Here is a 24,103-nt window from a genome sequence, read left to right on the forward strand (position 1 = left end):
TCCTCACCCCAACGAGACCCCAAGTCATCACCCACGAACGGCCTTTCTGGCTCCTGATCAAGCAGCTCAAGAGCCATGATCCCAGAGACTCAGGAGCAAATCTCGGAACCCAGCAGGTTTTGGCAGAAATCCTTCCAGATTTAAGTGTTAAAATTTCAGAATTTCAAAATTGCATGGCCACTACTGCAGCCACGCAACATATGTTATTCATAATCAGCAAGAGAAAACAAATTGTCTATGGTTGCCTTTTCAGCAGATCTGAGTGTTGGGGTAAAATCTCAAATAATAATGGTGGGTCTGGTGTCGAAATATTGAATGTGATGAAAGTAGAGAGAGAATAATATGGAAATCATCTGCCCCACAGGTAGGGGGAGGGTGTGGGATGGGGGTATACTGGGGTTGTTTGGGGTGGAGAATGGGCACTGGTGAAGGTACGGGTGTTTCATTGTATGACCAAGACTTAGACCCAAAAGCTTTGTAACTGCTCTCATGGTGATTCAATAAATAAAATTATAAAAAATGAAAAAAAAGTAAGGTGGAGTTCATGCACAATTCAATCAGCTAGTCAGTGGCTGAATAAATAGCAGTAATCCTACATTAAACAAAAAGAATAAGATGTGGGCCAGATGATCTCATCAACAGCAACAGTCCCGAGACTCATTGTCCTTCTCTCTTGGAAGAGAACATAAAACAACACACGCCATAACCATGCTGCTGGACCCTGAGCCAGGCTGTTTCACTCAGGGTACCCTGAATGGGGGCTGGTGAAGCCCATCCCTGCCCCAAGGGACTCAGCTCTGGCCACTGAAATCCTGGATTGCACCAGCACACAATATCACATACCTCACGTCAGTCATATTCAAAAAGTAGCACACCACACTAGATGGGGTCTAATTTAACAACATATTTATAATCTCTTATAGAAGGGCTTAATGGCCTTTGGGTGAAATACAATAATCTTCACACACTCTCCCCGAAGGAAAGATTTTTGGAGCAGTGGTTTATTCGTAGCAAATAATAGAAAATAAATTACTTTGGTTCTGCTTCTGGGTAAGGTTTGGGGTTCGGAATGAAAACATCCAAATTATGGTGGTGGGAAGGTCTATTGGTGGTGGGAGTGCTGTTCGAATATTAACTGCAATTGTCAAATATAAAGTAATTGTCAAATATTGTCAACTACTTTATAAAAATAAAATTTTAAATGGTAAAGGTAAAGGTAAAGGCCCTCCCGTTGATCGTCGATTTGCTCGAGCGGGCCCAGTAACGTCTCCATTGGAGACTTTGTTGTTACTGTGTCTGGCATATCGAATACTCTCGGTAGCTTGCCGGGCTCTCCGAGAGGGGCGGAGGAATCGAACTCGGGTCGGCCATGTTGGCCGCGTGTAAGGCGAACGCCCAACCCGCTGTGCTATATTTTTTAAAAGAATCAGATGTGCACTAATTGGTCCTTACTGATTTATTTTCTTATCCTTCTATTTGCCATTCTCAAAGTTTTGTTGGAATAAACAATATAAAGTAAATTTGTTATGTGCCAAAAGGGGTTGATTGGGATTAGGAGGGAAACGGTGGTTATTGGTGGAGGGACACTGGTAGTGCTGGAACACTAAATGCTTGAAACAACTAAGGATTCTCTACCTCGGCCTTTATTTTGGTCTGTTACAGGGTGGGTGGAGGAGCTCCTCCTCGGTGCCTGGCAGGGTCCCCCTCTCGGGAAAACTCGGCCAGGTGCGGGTCCAAAGATTTGGGGTGCAGTTCAGTGTTCAGCTTCAGTGTTGGGGGCCACCAGGGTTGGTGCTGCTGACGTCACACCAGAGGTGCTGACATGGGGAGGGGGGACAAAGGGAGCCCGAGTTTGAATTTGAGGTCTTTTGCCAGCCTGGCACGCACCCCAGCCCTTTGAGCCATTGCCCTGGCGCGTGGCAACGTTTCAAACCCATTTCAAATTCAAACATAAACCAAGATATGGGAGTTCATCTTAGGCCTGAAGAATGTATTTGCTATAGTTGAAAAAGCATAAATTGAAGCTTGTCCACTGAGTCAAGTGAAGATACACGGCACACCCTTTCCCTTCAATCAAGACCTCCTGATTAAAATATCGAAAGTTGAGATCAAAACACTAGAGTGGGGAAGCAGGCCAGACCCTGGGTTTCAGAATCACGGCCAAGATAAATCACTAAGTTAAAAATGAAACAACTTAAATTCTCAGAATCTGAAAACGTTTTAATCCCCCTCACCTACCCCTCATGGAAGTCGTCATAAACAAGAAATTAACAACACATCTCTGATCCATTTTTTCTCAGGTTCTCGCTTTGTCCAAAGGAGGGTAGACAAACACATTTGGGTAGTGCATGGAAAGAAAGATGACCCTCCCAAAATTAATTAAAAATATATATTTTAAATATAATTGCTGGACAGGCAAAGAAATGGGCGTTACACTCTGGGTTATTGGTTCTAAATCTGGCACCTGGCCCCTACAGCAAAAACATTTCAAACACACCCCTCCCAGGGAGACTGACCCTGACCCAAGGGTGGCTCTACCAGGCGGAGCAGGGAGAGCAGCTGTCAGAAGGAAACTCCCCAAAAGTTTCTCAAGAAAGATACGAACCCAATCCCTGATGCTGGCAGTATAGACGGCTCTACCAACAGTGTCCGCACCACACTGGTCACCAGCCACCAACTCCGTGTCGCCCCCCCCCCAGTACTTAACCCACCCCCTGTAAGCAGGACCCTCTGAGTTCCAGGTGAGGCCTCTCCCTCCCCACGGTCCCTTCGTCCCTGACCCGCTCCAGGTGAGAGCAGCCTCATCCTGCTGATCTGACGCCAGGATATTCTGGGGATTCTTGGGATGCTCAGGATCCACAGTGCAATTGCGGAGAGCTCATCCTCACAGATCAGAGCTAGTACTCCAATGCCTGTAAAGCTTTTCCACCTGTTTTGCAAAACCAGAACAAATAGCCAGACCTTGGCTCTAATTCATTAGAAGGCCTCAGTCAAACCTATATATCAGAGTTTTAGGAATTAAGATCAATCTTAGGACACTTAAAGTTGTAAGTTTAGCCAACAAGAGATCTATCCAAGATTCCATAAGATCCACCTGCCACATTTGTGTTTGGGGGATTTAGCACTTCCTAATTGAGGAACTTTCTACAAAACTTGTCGTGCATGTTGCCAGCCCAGTACTTTGAAGTTGGCATCGGGCACAGTGAATTTTGATGTACCCATTACAAATGTGACTCCCCCAAACCCAGTGATTGTGGCTCAAATAATAAATAATCTCAGACAACCCTGCCTTTCCTTAGCATTTCTGGTTCACAGATGCAGGCTAACAAAACAAAAAGTGACTGACAGTTACCGGAATTTTACATTCAAACTAATACACATAACACCTTCATCTTTGTTTACTTTGATCTTGAAATCTAAAGGTTTTTTTAAAAAAAATTTAATGAATCACTCTCAGGAGAGAGACTCAGGAGCCTTGTTCCTCTCTAGCTTTCTTCTGCTACATTTTCAGATGACAGTTTTTGTTCATCGTTCTACTTATCATGATGCCCACTTGTCTTTAGTTTGATCAGGCAAGTCTCAAGTTACAGTTAATAATGGAAATGAATGGATATAAGTTTACAGGTTGGAATACAATTAGTGTTGAGAAACAGACTGAGAGAAAGATATGGAATAGGATCCCTATTGTTTCAACAGATTTCACAGGAAATACAGTCTGAGAGGCAAACTAAGTTTTTTTAAAAGTCCCTGTATTTATTACTTGTCAACTTCAAACAAAGCTGCTAAGAAAAACATTAAGATTCACTTTGTATATTTCAGATTAGAATGAAAGCAATAAATTAAAAAAATTAAGATTCTCTTTAGAGCACAAATTCAATGTAGTGCATCTGTGTCTGAGAGAATACAGAATTACATTTTGGGTAGAACTTGCTTAATTCTGCAGTGAAAGTGCAGAATGTAACAAAAGTTCAGTGAAAGGACACTGGAATGGAAAATAATATGTAGCTAATATAAAGCTTCTAATGGTGGCTGGGCAATGCAAGTTACAACCAATTTCAAGGTCCCTGACTATTTCCCTAAAAAGAAGCAGGAACAAGAGTTGAGGGAGAAAGTCACACCCAGAAACCAGCTGTCCATTTTCCACCAAAGATTTACATTTTAAAAAATAAAGCATTACCTCCAGTTGTGAGGCTAGTCATATATCAACGGAATATGTTCTGTACTCCTACACAGATCGAGTGCAGCAGTAATTTTGGCATAATTTATGATCAGGCGTGTGTCATTCAGAAATTGTAGAAAACAATAGAGTGCACTTTTTTCTCCACTATGTGATTCTGACTCTTACCAAGTCTCACTGGTCTAATGAGATTTCCTAAGGCTCACATATCTGTTGCTTCCCCCCAGGGTACATACCTCCTGAGGCTTTCTGACAAAGATGATCACATGGAATCCCATACAATCATAGAATCTTTTGACACAACCTCCTTTCCCCTCGAAGAGAACAGATCAGAATTGTTATGCACACACTGATCCCTCTGACATTCTATGGCAGTGTCTGCTTCTGACCCTATCAGGAATGTGCCATCTACCAAGTTGAGAGCAGATGATGAACTAAGCAGTCCCTTCCTCTTCACAGGAAGTGATGCAACCTTTCACACTGGCTCTCTTGATAAGATAAAATGTTGGAATAGGTGTTGTTTGGTCATTAAAATAAACTATTCAGACAAAATATTGATGCCTTGTTATGTTTCTTCCCCCACCCCATTCTTTTTCAGACTAATGTACTTCATGTCGAAAATAACACAGGTACATAAGCAGCTGGTGGAGTTAGTTACCAAAGATTGACTACGGGTATCTAATGAGTGCTAAATCCAATGGTGGTTGACTGGGAAACCACTAAAAGTTGCTCTAAGACTGCCTCCCCAAAGTTTTTATTAAGTATACAGTGACTGATCTTTAACATGCAATTTTATGTCTAGACTATTGATACATTTATTTATACTATTGACACTTGATGTATTTATAACCAACATGTTGAGAAGCTGTTCTGGTGTAAGGTTGACATTGTTGTAATTTTTCTTCATTTTTTTTTTCATTATGGAGATCTTTTTGTTGTTTTTTTTACCTTTATAAGAAAGGCGATCTTTTTGTGATGATCAAAAATGTACTTTTCCTTTTTTAAATTTTAATATTTTGAAGGGCTGGAGTGATAGCACAGTGGGTAGGGCATTTGCCTTGCACGTGGCTGACCCAGGTTCTATTACTCCGTCACTCTCAGAGGGCCCTGCAAGCTACCAAGAGTATCCTGCCCGCATGGCAGAGCCTTGCAAGCTCCCCATCACTTATTATTTCTACCAAAAACAGTAACAACAAATCTCACAATAGAGACAGTGCAGTGCCCCCTTGAGCAAATTGATGAACAATGGAACTACAGTGACAGTGACAGTGATTTTAATGAATCATCATGGGATACAGTTACAGATTTACAAACTTTTATGATTGTGTTTTGATCTTGAAATCTTTTGAGGCAAATAGAAAGTGGTCTGTAGGAAGCTCATAGCTCTGGGCATGTTGTATGGTTATCGCTCAATGTAATACTCAGGAAGACTAAGGTGTTTTACTGGAGCGACAGAGAAGTTATGTATTTCTCAATATATATTGTGTTATTTTGTTCAGTTTAAATTGTTTGTCTCTAGGTTAGGTAGTGTCTACAAGGTCTTATAATCCTGTTCCCTTTCCCCTGGCAATGTGGCAAGGCAGAGAAGGCCAATCTTCAGTCCCAAAGCAGCCCCCAGAAGCCTGATGGTCGAATCCCCCTCCGTAATGAACGACCTAAGTACCTAGAATCAAACTCACTTCATGCTTTAAAGGGTGTAGCTAATAATACTTTGGATTTTTCTTTTGTTTTGAGGCCTCACCTGATAGTACTCAGGATAGTACCCTGGCGGGGCTCAGTGGATCATATGGGATGCTCGGGATTATGCTCACCATGCCGTTTTCGACACTGGAGAAGAATTGTTCCTCGGAACATGCGATAAAAGAGGTGTTGGAGGCGTCGGTGTCCTTGTCAACACAAACTTGGCCAAGAGCATTGATTCATTCGAATGCCTAACAACCCGAATCGGACGTTTACATTTGAATAGATGTGGCTCACTGCCTGCAGTTTCTATCTTCGTTGTCTACGCACCAACATCTCATTATGATGAAAGAGAAATCGAGAAGTTCTACATGGAGCTAGAGAAGTTCTATAAAGAAGACCACACCTTCTACAAGATCATTGTGGGTGATTTTAATGCCAAGATAGGACCGAGAAGATCAGCTGAAGAACTTCACATCGGGACCCATGGCCTAGAATGGAATGAACAGGGTGAGAGACTGTCTGAGTTCATCATGTCAACCAAGACCATTCATGGTAACTCACAGTTCCAGAAGGCAGAATCTAAACGATGGACATGGGAGTCTCCCGGTGGACGATTCCACAACGAAATAGACCACATCATATTCAATCGACGGTTTTGCCTGACTGATGTCGCTGTTGTCCCAAAATTTCGAACGGGATCGGACCACCGTCTCCTTCGTGCAAAATTCTACTTCATAGAGCGGGGAGAAAGGGCTGCAAAGTTTAAAAAGAGAACAACCAGAACAACCACCAACTGGGAGCAATTTGGCAATATTGCAGCCACATAGGAAGATGCCCTCGTTGACAACATTGACGAGGAATACGATCGACTGGCTCAGCACCTCCATGAATGTGCGAGGAACGCCAAGAGAGAGATAGCGACAAAAAATCGCCTATCTTCGAAAACTCTTGAGCTAATTCGCCAGCGTGGTTTGGCGCATGCCTCAGGCAACCGCAAGCTAACGTCTGAGCTCGCAAAGCAGTGCAGAGATGCGATCAAGGAAGACCTCAAAGAGAGAAGAGCAGAAGTACTGGTAGATGCGGCAGAAGCTGGGAAAAGTATTCGTAACGCCCGCCTGTCCTTCGCCAACTACAAGACCAAGATGACTGCCCTCCGACGTCCTGATGGATCCATCACATCCTCCAGAACGGCAATGGAGAAGATTATCCATGACTTCTACTCAAATTTCTTCGATAGCTATGTCCACTTGCTGACATACCAAATTCCACAGGATGGATATGTCGTTCCCAACGTTCTCCCTTCCGAAATCCGACATGCCATTTCGTCGGTAAAGAAACAAACAGCACCCGACCCAGACAAGGTCAGACCTGAACACCTGAAGAACCTGCCATCAGTACTCATCAATACACTGGCTCGGCTCTTCACTCGCTACCTGTCTGAATGCAAGGTTCCGTCCCAATGGAAAATCAGCAGGACCGTACTACTGTTCAAGAAGGGAGACATCCATGACATTGGCAACTATCGCCTGATCTGCCTATTGTCTGTCATCTACAAGTTGTTCACTCGAGTCATCCTAAATAGGATTGGCAGAACACTAGATGAAGGACAACTATGCGAGCAAGCAGGGTTCCGCAAAGGATTCAGCACCATCGACCATATCCACACGATAACCAAGCTCATTGAGGTTTCTCAGGAGTTCAAGATGCCGCTCTGTTTAACGTTCATTGATTTAAAGAAGGCCTTTGATTCTGTTGAGATGGAAGTGGTCATTGAAGCCCTAGCCAATCAGGGCATTCAAGCCCAATACATCAGGATCCTCCGTGAGCTGTATTGCGGATTCACTACCAGGATCTCACCATTCTACAAAGAAGTGATCGTTGATGTCAAGAGAGGGGTGCGGCAGGGTGATACCATTTCACCGAAACTCTTCAGTGCCACCCTCGAGAACATCATGTGACGACTGGAATGGGAAGGAATGGGAGTGAAGATAGATGGTCGGCAACTACACCACCTCCGCTTTGCTGATGACATTGTTTTAATAACACCAAACATCAGCCAAGCGGCACAAATGCTGGCCGACTTTGACCGTGAGTGTGGAAAGGTAGGACTACAGCTGAATCTTACGAAGACAATGTTTATGAGAAACAGCCTTGTTCCTGACACCCCATTCGCTCTCAATGGAACGACCATCTCCGAATGCAACAGCTATGTGTACCTAGGTCGAGAGGTCAACATGACAAATGACCTGGCACCCGAGCTGCGCAGGAGGAAGAGAGCGGCTTGGAACGCCTTCAAGAACGTCAAAGAAATAGCTAAGAGGACGAAGAACCTCCGGCTCCGGGCACATCTCTTTGATTCCACTGTTCTTCCTGCATTAACATATGCCTCAGAGACCTGGGCCCTATGCAAACAAGATGAGAACGTTATTCAGGTCTCCCAAAGAAGAATAGAAAGAGCTATGCTTGGAATATCACGTTTCACTCAAATGAGAGAACGAATCCGGAGTTCTGACATCCGTCGACGATCAAGGATCAGGGACGCTGTCTCATTTGCCAAGGTTTCGAAAATCAGATGGGCTGGTCACGTAATGAGAATTAAAGACGACCGTTGGACTAGAGCTGTTACTGATTGGATTCCACGGGATGTCAAAAGACCGCGTGACCGCCCACCTACCAGATGGTCAGACTTCTTCGTCAAGATCATGAACGATCGGTTTGAGGCCCTTCATGTTCCCGGAGCGAACAGATGCCATTGGGCTACACTAGCACGCGACAGGGACAAATGGAGACGTTACTGGCGCCCGCTCGAGCAAATTGACGACTAACGGGAAGTTAAGTGATTAAGTGATTAAGTTGCATGTAAGGCAACTAACCACTCTACGTGTTGTACTATCACTCCAACCCCTATTATGTAGAATTTTAACTGGAAACTTCATTAACCCTCCATAAGACGATAATTTTTTTTTTCTACAGAGAAACCTGTCTCTGAGGGGAATTATGGTTTCCCTTCCACCTTTACAATTGCAGTCATGAATTGTATTCAGTAAAAGTGGCAATGTCTTCACATTGGTGTGGTAATAACTGGGGTTGAAATTTATAAATTATTTATTTTTTTATTGAATTACCATGAATCAGAGCATTGAAAAATTGTTAATGATTGCTTTTCAGTCATACAATGTTCCAATACCCATTCCTAATACCGGGGTAATTTCCCAACACCAGTGTCCTCAGTTTCCCTCCCGCCTCTTCTAGTCACCCCCGACCCCAACTTGTCTGTATGGCAGGAACCTCTCTTTTCTTCTTTCTTTCTCTCTTCCTCTCTCTCTCATTTTAGGTACTATGACTTGTGATACAGATGCTGAAAGGTTATCATGTATATCCCTTTACCTGCTTTCAACACTCAGCTCTTGTCCAGAGTGATCATTTCCAACTAGTGTTATCCTGGTGGATCTTCCTGTATCTAAACAACCATCCATTTCCCACAGTACTAACCAACCATTGACCAGTCCTCCTGGCTTGAAATTTGTCAATTTAGATGAAATTAAATTAGAATAAAGTAACAGAATGGGAATTTAACACCCAAGAATAGTTTAACACCCAGGAGGTCTGCTCCATGGCTTGGAAGCTGGCAGCACATGCTGGGGGAAAGTGAAGCTCAGATAGAGAAGGGAACACCAAATAAAGGATGTTTGAAGGACTCGCTCAGGATGTGAGATGCATGCTGAAAGTAGACTATAGACTGAACACGATGGCTACTCAATACCTCTATTTCAAACTACAACACCCTAAAGGAAAGAGAGAGCAAAAGAGAATGCCCTGCCACCGATATGAGGTGGGGGTGGGGTGGGGGAATGGGAGGTCTACTGGGATCATTGGTGGTGGAGAATGGGCACTGGTGGAGGGATGGGTACTCAATCATTGTGTAACTGAAATACAAGCACGAAAGTTTGTAACTCTACAGTTGTACCTCATTGTGCTTCACTAATAAAATTTTTTTTTAAAAATGAAAAAATTATATTAGAGAAGGACCGCTTTACCCAAGATCTGGTCCTATTTTCCCAACTGCAGGTCGCAGGGAAGTTTAGCTTTTTAAATTTTTTTCTGCCTGATCCCAAAGGGTCCTTCTATATCAAGTTATATAATGATTGAGTACCCATCCCTCCACCACCACTGATCCCAGTATTCCTCCCAACCATATACCACCCCATCCAACCCTGTCTCTGTGGCAGGGCATTCCCTTTTGTTCTCTCTCTCCTTTTCAGTGCTGTGGTTTGCAAAAGAGACATTGAGTGACAATCATGTTCGATCTAAAGTCTACTTTCAGCATGCATCTCCCATCCTGGGAGGATCCTCCCACCACCCTTTATTTGGTGCTCCCTTCTCTGTCTGAGCTGACTTTCCCCTAGCATGTGCAGCTGGCCTCCAAGCCATGGAGTAAACCTCCTAGTACGTATCTCGGCTATTCTTGGGTGTTAGTCTCCTATTTTGATACTTTATGTTCCCCAGATGAATGCAATCTTTCTATGTCTATCCCTCTCTTTCTGACTCATTTCGCTTAGCATGACACTTTCCATGTAGTACCACTTGTAAGTAAATTTCATGACTTCATCTTTTCTAACAGCTACATAGTACTCCATTGTGTAAATGTACCAAAGTTTCTTTAACCAGTCATCTGTTCTTGGGCACTCAATTTTTTCCCAGACTCTGGCTATTGTAAAGAGTGCTGCAATGAACAAACAAGTGCAGACGTCACTTCGACTATACTTTTTTGCCTCTCTGGGATATATTCCCAGGAGTGGTATTGCTGGGTCAAGTGGGAGCTCAATTTCTAAGTTTTTGAGGATTTTCCATACTGTTTTCCAAAAGGGCTGAACCAGTCGGCATTCCCACCAGCAGTGAAGGAGGATCCTTTTCTCGCCACATCCGCTCCAACACCGGTTGCTTTTGTTCCTTTGGATGTAGGCCAGTCTCTGTGGTGTGAAATGATATCTCATTATTGTTTTGATCTGCATCTCCCTGATGATTAATGATGTAGAGCACTTTCTCGTGTGCCTTTTTGCCATCAGATTTCTTCTTTGAGAAAGTTTCTGTTCATTTTGTCACCCAATTTTTTGATTGTGTTGGATGTTTTCTTCTTGTGGAGTCCATTTTTGTATATCCTTTGTATATCCTTGATATCAACCCCTTGTTTGGATGAGTATTGGACGAATATCCTTTCCCTTTCTGTAGACTGTCTTTATATTTTGGTCACTGTTTCTTTTGAGGTGCAGAAGCTTCTCAGTTTAAGATAGTCTCATTTGTTTATCTCTGTTTTCACTTGCTTGGCCAGTGGCATGACATCTTTGAAGGTACCATTATCTTCATTATCGTGGAGGTTTTTGCCAACTTTGTCTACAAAGTACCTTACGGATTATGGTCTGATGTTGAGGTATTTAATCCATTTTGATCTTACTTTTGTACATGGTGTTTGGCAGAGATCCAAGCCCATTTTTTTTGCATATAGCTGTTCTGTTTTTTCAGCACAATTTGTTAAAGAGGCTTTCCTTGCACCACTTCACATATCTTGCTCCCTTATCAAAGATTAGATGATCATATGTTTGGGGAGAGATGTCAGTATATTCAACCCTGTTCCACTGGTCTGAAGCTCTGCCTTTGTTCCAGTATCATGCTCTTTTAATTATTACTGCTTTATAGTAATAATTTGAAATTAGGGAGTTTCATTCCTCCCATTTTCTTTTTCCCAAGAATTGCTTTAGCTATTCGTGGGGGCTTATTGTTCCATATAAATTTCAGGAGTGTTTGCTCCATTTCTTTGAAGAATGTCATGGGTATCATTATAGGGATCACATTGAACTTGTACAGTGCTTTGGGAAGTATTGCCATTTTGACAATGTTAATTCTCCAGATCCACAAGCAGGGGATATTTTTTCCATTTCCTCGTGTCCTCTTTTATTTCCTGAAGTAGCATTTTGTAGTTTTCTTTGTACAGGTACTTTACTTCCTTAGTTAAGCTGATTCCTAAGTAACTTGATTTTCTGGGGCACAATTGTGAATGGGATTGTTTTTTTCATGTGACTTTCTTCTCTCTCACTATTTGCGTATAGGAAAGCCATGGACTTTTGGGTATTGTTTTTATAGCATGCAACTTTACTAAACAAAGTCTATTGTTTCTAGGAGTTTCTTAGTAGAGATTATAGGGTTCTCAAAGTATAGTATCATATCGTTTGCGAATAGTAAGAGCTTGATTTCTTCCTTTCCTACCTGAATTCCCTTAATATCTTTTTCTTGCCTAACTGTTATTGCACGTACTTCCAGTACTATATTGAACAGCAGTGGAAAGAGTGGACATCCTTGTCTCATCCCTTATCTTAGAGGGAAGGCTCTCAGTTTCCCCCCATTGAGGATGATGATTGCCACAGGCTTGTGGTAGATGGCTTTAACTATATTGAGGAAAGTTCCCTTTAGCCACATTTTGGTGAGGATTTTCACCAGAAACCGGTGCTGGATCTTGTCAAATGCTTTCTCTGCATCTATTGTTATGATCGTATGGTTTTTATCTTTTCTTTTGTTGATATGATGGATTATGTTGATTGATTTCCGAATATTAAACCATCCTTGCATCCCTGGGATGAATCCCACTTGGTCACGGTGTATGATCTTTTTGATGAGTTGTTGAATTCTATTTGCTAGTATTTTGTTGAGAATCTTCACATCCATGTTCATCAGGGATATTGGCTGTAGTTTTCTTTTCTTGTGGTGTCTTTGTTTCCTTTTGATATTAGAGAGATATGAACTTCATAGAAACTGTTTGGGAGAGTTTCTGTTTCTTCAGTTTCCTGGAAAAGCTTGAGAACTGGCGATAGGGTTTTTAAATGTTTGGAAAACTTCGCTACTGAATCCATCTGGACCTGGGCTTTTGTTTTTTGGGAAGACTTTTGATTACAGTTTCAATTGCCTTGATATTAATAGGTCTATTCATGTACTCTAGATCTTCTTGATTGAGCCTTGGGAGATTATAGGAATCCAGGAATGTATCCATTTCTTCTAGGTGCTCTTGTTTCATGGCATAAAGACTTTCAAAGTAGTTTCTAATGATACTTTGAATTTCTTTGGTTTTTGTTGTGATACCTCCCTTCTCATTCTCATTTATGATTAAGTTCAGTATGGTTCTCTCTCTTTCTTTATGAGTCTTGCTAGTGGTTTATCTATATTGTTTATTTTCTCGAAGAACCAGCTCTTGGTTTCATTGATCTTTCGGATTGTTTTTTTGGTTTCCATGTCGATTTATGCTCTTAAATTTTATGATATCTTTCCTTCTGTTTGATTTGGGCTCATTTTGTTGATTCTTTTCTAAGATTTTGAGCTGTGATGTCAAGTTGTTTATGTGAGCCTGTTCTTCCTTCCTGAGAAATGGTTGCAGAGCTATATATTTTCCCCTTAACATGGCCTTAGCTGCATCCCATAGGTTCTGGTAGCTAGTGTCTCATTCTCATTTGTTTCCAGGTATCTTTTGATTTCGTCCTTGACTTCCTTCCTGATTCATTCGTTACTCAGCATTGAGTTGTTTAATTTCCAGGTGTTTGATTTGGTTCTCCATGTTTGTGTGTGATTCATTTCTATTCTCAGTGCATCGTGGTCTGAAAAGATTGTTGACAGTATTTCTATCTTCCTGATTCTACCGGTATGTTTTGTGGCCTAGCACATGGTCTATTTTGGAAAATGTTCCATGTACACTGAAGAAGAATGTGTATTCTTTCTTTTTGGGGTGTAAAGCCCTGTACAGGTCTATAAGCCCACTCTCTTCTATTTCTTCCTTCAGAGCCAATGTTTCCTTGCTGAGTTTTGTTCTTATTGATCTATCCAGAGTTGATAAGGTGATGTTGAAGTCTCCGGCCACTACTGTGTTGCTAGCAATGTCCTCCTTAAAATCTGTTAGCAGTTGTTTACAATATTTAGCGGTTCCCTCATTAGGTGCATATACATTTAAGTGTGTGATTACTTCCTGTTGTACGTATCCCTTTCTGAATAGAAAATGGCCTTCGCTGTCCCTTCTAATCTTTTTTAACCTGAAATTTATGTTTTCGGATACTAGTGTAGCCACGCCAGCTTTGTTGAGGGAGCTGTTTGCTTGTGGGATTGATTTTCATCCTTTAACTTTGAGTCTCTGACTGTTCAGATGAGTTTCTTGTAGTCAGCAGAATGTTGGGTTCTGTCTCTGAATCCAATTTGCCACTCTGTGAGGAGACACAAACTTTAACAGCCAAACTTACAAAGCTGTTTTTCCAGAGGTCAGGGCTAGAGGTGGGTAGGGGATATGGGCAGGAACCTGAGAACATTGATGGGGGACATTGACACTTAGTGGGGGTATTGTTGCTGTAATATTTAAAGCTCAATTATGAATAACTTTAGTTTCTTTAAAATGTGTTGATAGGAAAGAAATTAAAATAAAAGAAAAAAGAAATATCTTTGATGAATATATTTCATGGAAAACAAAGTCAAAGTTGAGGGAATACATCAAACTTAAACACTTCTCCACTGCCAAAGAAAAAATGGCCAAAATTAAAACACTCCTTGACTAAACAAGAGAAAATATCTGCACAGCACTGATGTAACCAAAACACAAATATCCAAGATGTGCGAACATTTTCAAAACTTAGCAACAAAACAATATATTCAGAACTTACTCCTAGCTCTTTACTCAGTGATCCCTCCTGGTGGGCTTCTGCAACCATAAATGGTACAGAGGCTTAACCCAGGCCATCCTCAGCAAGTGTGCAAGGCAAGCTCCCTTCCCACTGTCTAAGTAATCCATCCTCTGTCCACATAGCTTTAATTGATGGTTTCAGGACCTTTGAGCCCCTCTGGAGTGATCCCTGAGCAGAACAAAGTGTGCCGTCCCCCAACCCCCTCCCCCACCAAAAAAACAACAAAAACATATCTTCCCCTTTTTACCGTTCTTCTTTCCTGGACCCCTGATTCTTTTGATGTTGTCTCACAGATCTCTCAGGCTACCTACTGTCAGATGTATCCAGTCAGCTTTGCTTAGCCAAGGAAAGGCAAATCTCACTCAATTTTGACCCCTCAGCATGTCAGGAGAGCTATCTGAGCATAGCCAAGTGTGGCCCAGAAAACAAAATGAAACAGAACAAAAGAAAAGAAAAGAAAAAATAATTTTAAAAAACATAAGAGCAATACAATGGAATGCTATGCAGCTCTTAGGAAAGATGAAGTCATGAAATTTGCTTCTAACTGGATAGTCATTGAGAGCATCATGCTAAGTGAAATGAGTCAGAAAGAGAGGGACAGACATAGAATGACTGCACTCATTTGTGGAATATAAAATAACATAATTGACACCCAAGGACAGAAAAGACAAGGGCCAGGAAGATTGCTCCATATTTGGAAACATGACTCATGAGCTGGGGGAGAAGGCAACTGGGATAGAGAAGGGATCACTAAGTCAATGAGGGTCGAAAGGATCATTCAGGACGGGAGATGTGTGCTGAAAGTAGATAAAGGACCAAATGTGATAGCCTCTCAATATCTATACTGCAAACCATAATGCACAAAAGTAGAGAGAGAGATAATGAGGGAAATTGTCTCCATAGAGCATGGGTGGGGGTGGGATGGGGTCAGGTGTGGTACTTGGTACATTGGTGGTGGAAAATATACACTGATGGAGGGATGGGTGTTCAAATATGAAAGCTTTGTAACTAGAGCTCACGGTGATTTCAATTAAAGATAATAATAATAATAAAATAAATAGATAAATCTCTTGATCACTTGACATCCTGTTACTCATTGATTTGCTTGAGTGGGTGCCAGTAATGTCTCCATTCATCTGGCAAGCTACTGAGAATATCCCTCCCTCACAGCAGAGCCTGGCAAGCTATCCGTGGCATATTCGATATTCCAAAACCAGTAAATACAATGGGTCTCATCCCCTGACCCTGAAGGAGCCACTAAATAAATAAATAAGTTTTTTTATTGAACCTTGTTTTCCTTGAGCAAGGTTCACCGCATTTTATTTTAGTTCCATTTTTAGTTGGGGAGTCACACCCAGTGATGCTCAGGCTCACTCCTGGCTCTGCACTCAAGAATTCCTCCTGGCATTTCTTTGGATGCTGAGGATCAAACCCAGGTCAGCCACTGGCCAGGGAAGCACTTATTCACAGCACTATCTCACCAGCCCCTGAAAATGCTGGTTTTTATCTGGACGAACTGGAATGAAGAAGCCAGTCAGACGGACACACCAACTAACATCCCTTCTCTGCTCTGAATGTGCTTACTTCACGTCCTCATAGCCTCCAATTCTTTGTTCAAACCCCAGCTTTTACTTTTATTTATTTATTTATTTTTAGGTTTTGGGGGAGGTCACAACCAGCTATGCTCAGGGCTTATTATTGGTTCTGTGCTTACTCCTGGCAGTGCTCAGAGGAACCCATGGGGTGCCAGGGATGAAACCCAGGTCAGCTGCCGAATGCCTTCTCCACAGTACTATTGCTCCCATATGGTCCCCCAATTCTCACATTTGAAACATGACACTTCCAATTTCCTATTTAAAATAAACATTCTGTTACTAGATCACAAACAGTTTGACAGTGCACTTGATATCTAAAATGGTACATCACATAGACTCTTCACTTAAAGTGTGAACTTAAAGGTTTAATTTATCTCTTTTGCACACATATGCATGGCCAAATATTTTGGATGGACCACACTCAATAATGGTCAGGGCTTACTCTTGGCTCTGCACTTAGGAATTACTCCTGGTGATGCTAGTGGGACCATATGGAATGCCAGGAATAGTATCTGGGTCAACTGCATTTGACACAGGAGCCTTATCCACTTCAGCCTCTACATAGTAAATTTGTAACACTGGCAGATCATTAATCGTATTTAGCCTATTAATTTTCAATAACTTCTGATAGTTTCACATTAAAAAATGCTCACAGGAACTGGCACGTCCTTTATGCCCTACCGAGGCCACCAGTTGCCCTTCATGAGCAGCTCTCCGGCACTGCCATGGCACCAGAGGCACACGGACCTAATCCAGAGCCCAGCAGCTTGTGGCAGAAATGTGAATGGACTGTACGTTAAACTATGGCTCCATGCCCTCCCAGGAGGGAAAGGGTGTCTGTCTCTTCTGCATCGCCCCCCCCGCCCCCCGCAGCAGCATGGTGGCCACTGCCTCAGAGCTTATTGGACAGCCAGGTATGAGCCGGCAGTGGTGATGGGGCAACTACAGCCTTATGAGAGGGGGTGGGTTGAACCGGCACATCCTTCACACTCTACCGAGGCCATGAGTTGCCCTCCATGAGCAGCTCTCCGGCACAGCCATGGCATGGCACCAGAGGCACACAAACCAATCTCGTAATTATCGGCTTTTGGGAGAAATCCCTCCAGACTTAATTAGTAAAATATCAGAAATCCAAAATCGCATGGCCATGCGACATCATATGGTTTTCATAACCAGCAAAAGAAAAAAAAATTATTTCACAAAGCCTTTTCAGCAGTTCTGATTGTTGGGGGAAGGGGATTACAAACAATAATGGTGCATCTTTTTTAGAAATAATGAATGTAATCAAAGTAGAGAGAGAGTTAAGTAGAAATCATCTGCCTCACAGGCATCAGGAGGGGTGTGATGGGGGATATATTGGTGTTCTTGGTGATGAAAAATAATTACTGGTGAAGGGATGGGTGTTTGATCATAGCATGATGAGACTTAAACATGAAAGCTTTGTAACTTTTCTCACAGTGATTCAATAAATTTAACAACAACAACACAACAACAAAAAGTTCACAAACATTTTGTCAAATGGTTAAGTATCTCTAGATCCAAATGTTTAAAGAGGGCAGGAGCAATAGTACAACTGGGAGGGCACTTGCCTTGCGTGTGGCCAACCTGGCTTCCAACACCAGCATGCTATATGGTCCCCCAAGCCTGCCAGGTGTGATCCACGAGTACAGAGCCAGGAGTAATCCCTAAGCACAACCAGTTGTGACCCCAAAATAAAATGAGACAAAACAAGCAAACAAAAAAAAACTGTTTAAAGAATGGATAAATTAGAGTCTGCTAGACCCTAGCACAGTATTAGATATGAAATTTGCTACAAATAAAATACAGATAGGGTTGATAGAAAATTTGTAAGAGAAGCATGAAGGCAGCAATGATCTCAATGATTCTACATGCATTTCACTGCTCCATTCACTATAAAATAGAATCATTTGTCCAATTCACTAAGTTCCTTAAGAGAGAAGGCAGAGATTCAATTGTTTTCATTTTGAAAGGATGTTTCTTTTGATCCTTAATAAGGTCTGGCAATGGGAGAATGAGCGACAGTGCAGCGTGTAGGGTGTTCACGCCTTGCAGGAGGTCTATGCAGGTTCGATCCCCAGCATCCCAGTTGGTCCCTGAGCACCACCATGAGTAATTCCTGAGTGCAGAGCCGGAAGAAACCCCTGAGCATCGTCAGATGTGACCCCAAAATAGCCAAAAATATAAATTAAAAATTAAATTTATATATGTGTATGATCTAGTGATCCCATTAAAATTCAGGTTGATCGTTTTTATCCTTAAGAATCATCATCTATGGGGGTATAAGAGGCCGCGCCAGGTGCCTGCTCGCTGGCAGGGCCTCTCAGTGCAGCCAGGGAGGAGGTGGGGCAGCCGGCCAGAGGGGAGGTGGGGTGACCGGTCGGGGAGGAGGCGGGACGGCCGGTAGGGGAGGAGGCGGGGCAGACGGCCTTGGAGGAGGCCGGGCAGCCGGGCTGCGCCAACCGCTGGGGGAGCCAGGAGCCGTAGCCCCCATCGCTGGTGGTGAAGGAGTCCTGCCGCGCACTCCGCCCCGCAGGGCCCGGAGGAAGCGTGGCCGCACTCCGACCTGCAGGCCATCTGTGGACACGCTGCTGGCCGCCAGGCCGTCTGCGGGGGGTTCCATGCAGCTCAGCCCGATGTAGCCCATGAGGGCCTCCAACGGGACCAGGTGATGGAGGACGAGTGGATGCTGAGATTTTTATGCTCCTTGGTGTCCGTGCTGCCAACACACTGATTCAGAATGGGAGACATTTGCAAAGAATGGTGGACAACTTCAGATTAGTGTCGGGAAGGTAGATGCCCTTCAAGAGCCAGGTGTGAGTGGCCGCTTCTTGGTCACCTCTCCCCCACCATTTTGTCATGCAAAGGATGGCCTATTCCACCAAGACCGTGGCCCAGGAATCTTTGAAGATCTGCAGAATTATATCTGAGAGAAGAAATGGCAATCAGCTGAGCCTCTGACTGGGTGGAAACCCCAAGCTTCCTTAACGATGCCTGGCATGGCTGGTCTTTGTAGCATCTCTGGTCAAATACAGCATCTTCACAACTATTTCACTGTGAACCTGGAAATTCCTGCTTGGTGGTCTTACGTCCTTTTTATCATAGCCACCTTGATTTTTGGCCTTTTCATGGGGCTGGCCTTAGTGCTAATATCAGAATGTTTCTATGTGCTGTTTCCTAGGCATCTGTCTGTTGGAATGTGTTGAACAGAATCTGAGGTCAGAGGAGGCCTGTAGAACTGAACAGCAGGATGCAGAGGAGGAGAAAGAAAGATGATTCTAAACAAGGTGAGAACAAGGACGGCCTTGTGGATGATGAAGAAGAGAAAGAAGACCTTGGCGATGAGGATAAAGCCGAGGAAGAAGACAACTCCAGTTTTTGTGTGGATGAGGAAAAGGGTGACACTGAGGATCAGGGGCCTTTGAGAGAGACCCAGGAGGAGGCAGAATCTGATGCGGTGGAGACCTCCCTGAGCAGCCCCCTACAGCTGCCTCAGAGGTGCCAGAAGAGGTGCTGAGGAAGCGCAATATTCCAAATGCTAGTAAGACTATCAGTGTGATTCAGTATTCCAAAGGAAACAGACCAGAGGCATACTTCAACTTCCCTCTGCTCTGCTGTTCAAACCAAATCCTTTTCCATAATGAGCAAGCCTCTCTTAAAAAAGATCTGTAGTCATGTGATCTCGTGGCATTAATCTTTATAACCATTATAAGAATGTTTTGGGCAGGAAAATCAGGATACAGACAAACTTGGTGTTAGCTTCCTTTGGTGGGCACAAGTTCTTTTCCTAGGGACTATAGCATCTAGCCAATCAGGGCATTCAAGCCCAATACATCAGGATCCTCCGTGAGCTGTATTGCGGATTCACTACCAGGATCTCACCATTCTACAAAGAAGTGATCGTTGATGTCAAGAGAGGGGTGCGGCAGGGTGATAACATTTCACCGAAACTCTTCAGTGCCACCCTCGAGAACATCATGCGACGACTGGAATGGGAAGGAATGGGAGTGAAGATAGATGGCCGGCAACTACACCACCTCCGCTTTGCTGATGACATTGTTTTAATAACACCAAACATCAGCCAAGCCGCACAAATGCTGGCCGACTTTGACCGTGAGTGTGGAAAGGTAGGACTACAGCTGAATCTTACAAAGACAATGTTTATGAGAAACAGCCTTGTTCCTGACGCCCCATTCGCTCTCAATGGAACGACCATCTCCGAATGCAACAGCTATGTGTACCTAGGTCGAGAGGTCAACATGAGAAATGACCTGGCACCCGAGCTGCGCAGGAGGAAGAGAGCGGCTTGGAACGCCTTCAAGAACGTCGAAGAAATAGCTAAGAGGACGAAGAACCTCCGGCTCCGGGCACATCTCTTTGATTCCACTGTTCTTCCTGCATTAACATATGCCTCAGAGACCTGGGCCCTACGCAAACAAGATGAGAACGCTATTCAGGTCTCCCAAAGAAGAATAGAAAGAGCTATGCTTGGAATATCACGTTTCACTCAAATGAGAGAACGAATCCGGAGTTCTGACATCCGTCGACGATCAAGGATCAGGGACGCTGTCTCATATGCCAAGGTGTCGAAAATCAGATGGGCTGGTCACGTAATGAGATTTAAAGACGACCGTTGGACTAGAGCTGTTACTGATTGGATTCCACGGGATGTCAAAAGACCACGTGACCGCCCACCTACCAGATGGTCAGACTTCTTCGTCAAGATCATGAACGATCAGTTTGAGGCCCTTCATGTTCCCGGAGCGAACAGATGCCATTGGGCTACACTAGCACGCGACAGGGACAAATGGAGACGTTACTAGCGCCCGCTCGAGCAAATCGACGACTAACGGGAAGTTAAGTGATTAAGTGATTTAAGTGATAGCATCTTAAGCAGAAGATGCAAACTCCCTCATTAGCATAAGACTCCAGGTTCTCTGTGATGAAAATAAATGCCCCAAACATCCTCAAAGTGAAGCAGCTGTCTTGATTCTCTTCTTAGGTTGAGTACTAATTTTTATCAGACTCTTAGAAACATCAGCCAGCATAGTACATTGCCCTGGCCCGCGGGACTGGTCAATGTGGATAACCGGGAGAGGGTACACGAGTGGGGAAAAAAGAGAGACAGAAGAATGGGAGCGAGTTAAGACTTTGATTAAGCTCCAAATTTATTTCTCCCAAAGCTAGCCTTTTATAATTGATTACATGAGGAAGTGGGCAAAATGGGGAATTAACAAAGCATGCAGATTTTCAATAAATCATGGTGTGAGCCCTAACAGTGGGCTCATGGCAGTTATCCGGGGTGTAGCTTAGAAACTTTACACAATGTATTTTAACATTTTTCCAAGAAGAGATTAGTTCTTAAATTGCAAGGTCAGGTTGAACTGACATTTTGGCTCCCAGCAGTGCATGATACAAAATTTTAGAAATAGAAATTGAGAAGGCCCCACTTGGTATTTTAGCTTAGAGATCCCCATAGTGTTCTAAATCTTGTTATTGCCTTTTATTTCTCGACGTTTTCCAGCTTTCCCACAGTGGGCCTACGGGCTTCCCAAACTTTTCACCAGGCTTCCTTCATAAGAGAAAGCCAACACAGACAGCAGCCAACTTGCCGTCAGTTGCCTTTATTCTAACTTAAGACTTTAGACAATCAGGAACTGCAGTTCATAAAGCCATGAATACCAGGCATCTTCAATGAGATGTTGTAATCTTTGGAGATTCAAAAGGAAGTAGGGATTTTACAGGATTTTTTTTGGCCCAATGTAGTAATTTCCCCCCCAGTGTTCACTTAACAGTATTCTTTTTGAAGCACAAAGTCTTGCTGTCATAAGGGGGTCTTGTGAAGAAACCTTAAATATTGTCTTGTTTGATTTTCATCTCAAGAGAGTCTCTGGCTCTTGAACCACTTTAATAATAACCAAAAAAACATTTCTGATTTTGTTTCTGTGATGTGCTTTTGGTAAAAGAATTAATGAATGTGAGTATCTGGAAATGAAAGATTTTGTTTCATTTCCTTCTTTCTTAATCTTATATAGAATTGTGGGCTGGGGTGATAGCACAACGGGTAGGGCATTTGCCTTGCACGCGGCCAATCAGGCCGACCGGAGTTCGATTCTTCTGGCTTCGATTCCTCTGACTTCGATTCGTCCGGCCCTCTCGGAGAGCACGGCAAAGCCTGGCAAGCTACCTATGACGTATTTAATACACCAAACACAGTAACAACAAGTTTCACAATGTTACTGGGCCCTCTCGAGCAAATTGAAGAACAGTGACAGTGATATAGAATTGTATCCCTGTAAATCTCTCAATATTCAGTCTACCCAAAGTACTCAGGGGGCCCAGTTTCTTTTTGAAAAATCCATACATCTACTTCTGCCTTACCTGATTTATGTCCTAGAATAAACGCATAAAATTAGATTCCAAGTTTATGAAAGATGACTAGAGTTGTTCCTGTACCCCTTGAGTCCAAGCAGAATAATAAGTAGAACAGGTTTATGAATTTCAAAAAGTTTCTGTCATATTTAAAAAGAAATATGCAGCATTCCTCTTCCTGACTGTTTAGATAAATCTTTCCTATGTTAGCTTACTCTGAACACAGACTCACATAGGATGAGGTTCTGAAACTTTCTCTACGTTAGTTTGGTTGAATAAACTCATAGCAAGCCTCACACAAGGAGTTTTTCTTCTGACAAAATTTAGATTTTAGCGAAATGATCAACTGAGAGACTTTTGACTCTGGTCTTTAACTGCCCCTCCCATCATGTAGGTCTCTTCCACATCCCCACCCGAAGTGCCGAGATTTTGATAGTTCTGCCTCCCAGGGAACAGCAGGGAGCAGGAACAGGTTCAGATTTGAGCTAGACCTGCCTCCTGTCGCTGTGTAGCTTCCTCTTAGAAGCAGCTGAAACAAAGCTTTGAAGATGATGAAGTGCCCATACAGAGGTATGGGAGGAGTTCAGATAGACCTCTCTCCATACTAAAATTGTGTGTGCTCATCAGTCAATCTGTGTGTGCGCCTGTGCACATGCCAATTGGATTATTGAAAACCAGAGTAAGAACAAAAAAAGCTACTTTAGCTTTTTACACATCTTCCAAATGTACCCCATATAGTACCTGATTTGAAAAAAAACAGGTTTTTTTCTTTCTCATTAAAAATAATTTGAGGGATGAGAGAGAAACCTGTTAGAGAGGAGGGTCTGTTAAATTTTTAGGGCTGGAGTGCGACCCGGGCTCGATTCCCAGCATGCCATATGGTCCCCTGAGCAATGCCAGGGGTAATTCCTGAGTGCAGAGACAGGAGTAACCCCTGTGCATAGCCGGGTGTGACCCCCAAAAAAAGCAAAAAAATTTTTTTTAAATTGTGAGAGTGTAGGAAAAAAAATAAATTGTGAGAGTGTAGGAACCATTTTTCATTTTTGAAAAATATTTAAAAAAAAGTAGAAGTTTTATTAATAGTCTGATAAGTACCTAATTTAATTTCTTTCCACTTAAGCTCATTTAGTTTATTTTAAAATGTACAATAAAACTAAAGGGAAATTGTTAGCCAAAAATAATTTAAAATTAGACTGACCATTTTGAAAAGATTTTATAATTTTTTTTGTAGCTAATGTTTTTAGGCTGGAATTCAACTCAATGACAACTTGATTTTAAAATTAAATAATAATCAGATATCCCTGCGTTGTAAATTCAGTTATTTTATTCCCTTATAGTATTTATATTAAATCATACTTTGAAGAATTAAATATATAAGTCAGCATTTTATAGTTGGGGTATCTTACTTCATAAATTAGTAATATGAACAAAGCACCTTTTCACTAGTAGGAAAGTATGAAATATCTATTTTTTCTATTTTCTTAATTATTCTTCTCATTCTAGATCTGCAAAACCACCCCAACTTGACTAGAGATCTCATATTCATAGAACAT

The 24,103-nt window shown here is 42.6% G+C and overlaps 1 pseudogene; it reads left to right on the top strand.

Annotated features, from left to right (window-relative positions):
- The first annotated feature begins 18,849 nt into the window (after positions 1 to 18,849).
- On the top strand, positions 18,850 to 19,910 carry LOC130028778 (thioredoxin-related transmembrane protein 4-like; annotated as a pseudogene).
- The last annotated feature ends 4,193 nt before the right edge of the window (positions 19,911 to 24,103 follow it).

Source organism: Sorex fumeus, unplaced genomic scaffold (assembly GCF_029834395.1).
Source record: "Sorex fumeus unplaced genomic scaffold, SorFum_2.1 ptg000041l, whole genome shotgun sequence".
NCBI lineage: Eukaryota > Metazoa > Chordata > Mammalia > Eulipotyphla > Soricidae > Sorex > Sorex fumeus.